The sequence below is a fragment of the Sapajus apella genome, unplaced genomic scaffold (genome assembly GCF_009761245.1).
Source record: "Sapajus apella isolate SASKATOON/1434 unplaced genomic scaffold, GSC_monkey_1.0 scaffold22, whole genome shotgun sequence".
NCBI lineage: Eukaryota > Metazoa > Chordata > Mammalia > Primates > Cebidae > Sapajus > Sapajus apella.
In genome coordinates, this window is record NW_022436962.1 from 18,269,389 (window position 1) to 18,273,021 (window position 3,633).

General features: G+C 38.2%; 1 pseudogene; it reads left to right on the forward strand.

The window, feature by feature from the left end:
• Positions 1 to 250: 250 nt before the first annotated feature.
• LOC116559083 lies at positions 251 to 1,150 on the forward strand (annotated as a pseudogene).
• Positions 1,151 to 3,633: the final 2,483 nt, after the last annotated feature.

Below are 3,633 nucleotides of genomic sequence, written 5' to 3' on the forward strand. Positions count from 1 at the left end.
TACTATTTCAATAGGGATTAAGTTTTCAACACAGAGACTTCTGGGGGACACATTAAAACCATAGCAGATTTCAACATATTTTTTTAGTAGTGGGGCACAATTCAACCCACAATACTAGTCAAACTTCAGTGTCTTCACTCTCAATTTTTCTTCTGATTTTTGAAAGTTTTCCTCTCTCGGTGCCATTCCACCCTTGGCCCCACTGCTGGCTCCACTTTTACCTCTGCGCCACAATCCATGTGGTAGCCCACGTGGCTCTTACCTCTGAGTAGAAGATGGCCATGCTGCCCACATGTGCTTATCTTGGCAAATCTGCTAGGGATGTTTTCACCAAGGGCTATGGATTTGGCTTAATAAAACTTGATTTGAAAACAAATTCTGAGAATGGATTGGAATTTACAAGCTCAGCCTCAGCCAACACTGGGACGACCAAAGTGAAGGACAGTCTGGAAACCAAGTACAGATGGGCTGATCACGGTCTGATGTTTAAAGAGAAATGGAACATAACAACACAATAGGCACTGAGATTACCATGGAAGAGTAATGCACATGGACTGAACCTGACCTTTGATTCATCCTTCTCACTGGGGAAGAAAAACCAAAGCTGACCTTTGATACATCCTAACCTGGAGAAAAAAAATGCTAAAATCAAGACAGAGTGCTTGTGGTGCACATAACCTGAGCCGTGGCATAGATTTTGAAATTGCTGAGCCTTCAATCAGAGGCTCTCTGGTGCTGTGTACAACGGTTGGCTGGCTGGTTACCAGATGAATTTTGAGACTGCAAAGTCCCAAGGGACCCAGAGCAACTTTGCGGTTGAGTAGAAGACTGATGAATTCCAGCTTCACACTAATGTGAATGACGGGATAGTGTTTGGTGGCTCTATTTACCAGAAAATGAACAGGAAGATGAGAGGGCTGTGAGTCTCGCCTGGACAGCAGAAAAATGTAACACTTGCTTTGAAACAGCAGCCAAGTATCAGATCAACCCTGATGCTTGCTTCTTGGATAAAGTGAACAACTTCAGCCTTCTAGGTTTATGGTATATATAGACCCTAAAGCCAAGTATCAGATTGATACTGTCAGCTTTCCTGGATGGTAAGAACGTTCATGCTCACAAGCTTGGTCTCAGACTGTAATTTCAAGTATAAATGAATACTATACAGTTGTTTAATTTTAAACTGTTTTGTAGCATAGGTATCTTCATAATTTAGTGCATCTTTTAATGTTGTATTTCTGGGACGCAGGTATTGCTAAATATCATGTTAGGCCTCTAGGTTAAGAATGATTCAGCTTTAAGGTGTTACCCTTTCAAAGGTACAGAAGAAACTCAATTCCAGAAGAAGGCCTTTTCAGCTATAGAGTTGGAGGAAACTTGGCTTTTCTGGAAATGTCAGATTTCTTTTTTATCTAGAAATGTTTGCAAATGGAAGCTGACAATATGGAGGCACTTTATAAATTTATAGTGAGTAAATGAATGAAATTGTGATCTCCTAAGAACCAAACCTTGGTTTCTTAACTCTAATAGATGAGAGGGAGGCTCGTTAGTTGATGGTGTGTACAAACTCACCTGAAAGGAACTTTTTTAGACAGATGTTCATGGCCTGTTTCCATCACAATTTATCATCATCTCTTTTACACCAAAAGGTCTGCAGTATGTAGTAACTGTTTCTTCTGGCCATTTGGGGATAAAGAGGATGAATGTGATGAAACCAATAATTCAGGACTTAATTCCTTCTCATGTTGTGGTTTTTTGCCCTTGTACCAGAATATGAAATAGCTTCCAGGAGCTCAAGCTATAAGCTTGGAAGAGTCTGTGTGATTTTAATCACATGGTAACAATACTCAGAATCTAAATTGAACTTCTGTTGTACTGTCATCACTCAATTCATTTTTTAGCAGTTTAATGGGTACATTTTAAAGTCTTCCATTTTTTTGTGGAATTAAATCCTCCCCTTCAAATGCAATTAACATTACTAAAAATAAAACTTGAACATAATACTGAAACCTCAAAAAAAAAAAAAAAGAGAAAGTTTTTCCCTGTCTGCCATCTTCTTATTCCTGCTCCTACTTCCCAGCTTTATGCAATGTCCTATTTACACAGACTAATGCACTCTATAATCAAACTATTTTCTGGGAAATCTAATTAAAAATGTATGCTAAAGAATTATTTTTACCCAAAACTACAATTAAGACAAGGTTTTGTACTTTATTCAGTGCTTTAGTTAACTACGAGGGAGTAGTTAATCAAAATTAACCAAAGGTAAAGTTATCTGACCTGCTATTTTATAATAATATTCTATAGGAATGGCCCCTTCATAAGTCAAATATAAACAAAGAACTATATATTTATGTCTCACCACAATGAAAACTTGTTACAATAATGAGAATTTCAAAAAGCCACATAGGCTGGTTTGAGAGCTCTCATATAGTGCAATTCTGATTCCTTTTTACACAATCAACATGAAAGATGAGCTGATATAGGTTTGTACTAGGCAACTAGATATAATAATGTAGATCTCTTAGAAAATGATCACCTGTTTTTAAAGTCTGGGGAATATCCTTCACTCCTTGATATTATAGGGAAAAAGCACAGTTTCTTAATCTATTTTCAAGGTTTTATTTCATTTTTATGAGCCAAATAATAATCCAGTCCCTCTAACAACATTGAGTTGGTAATATCTCAAGCCAAAATAAAGTAGTCTTACAAAGAATATTAGAAAAATGACAAATATGCATAAGCAGTTTAAGTTGCGAAACGATTACTATAATTCCATCTTGAAATGAATCAAGCTAACTTCTGGCCATATTGGAGTAACAGCTAATGGATTTACCACCTCTCCATAAAATGGTTAACTGGAAAAACTACATAAATAAAAATTTTAACACACTAGATAACAGGCAGCATTGGATTGTAACCTCCAAGGAAAAGGAAACAAAGTAAGCCCTAAGACTGACCCAGCTTCCTGCCTAGAGGTGCTTTGCTGGCAGCAACACTGAGAATCTAACATTTGGGACTGCCAAACAGAGCTTGGCCATCCTGCTGAGTTTCTGATAGAGGTCAGAATTCAAGGAGCTCAAGTTTAATACAATTTATGGGAAGACTATCAGAGAGAAGGGAGCCACACAGAGATTTAGCTCCAGAGATCTCCACAAGTATTCCTTCAAGTTTTTTGTCTGAGCAGTGATCCGAGAATACTTTAAAAGAAACATCTTGGGAAACGGAAGAGCAAGATGGTGGAATAGAAGGCTCTACTGAATGTCTACTTGCAAGGCCACCAATTTAGCAATTACTATATACAAACACACAAAACACCTTCATAAGAACCAAAAATTCAGGTGAGCACCCATAGTACCTGGTTTTAACTTTATATCACTAGAAAAGGCATTGAAGAAATAGACAAAACAGTCCTGAATCACCAATATCACCTCTCCCCAACCCCTGCCAGTATCAGAAACCTGGTATGGAGAGCATCTCTGGGTTTTGGAAAAAGAACACAGCAACTCTGAGGCACTGAACCAGTGCTGTCCTGTTACAGCAAAAAGAAACGCAAGACCAAACTCCACTGACATCTGTCCACAGAGGGAAGATTTAAACCAGCCCTAGCCAAAGGGGAATCACAGATCCCAGCAG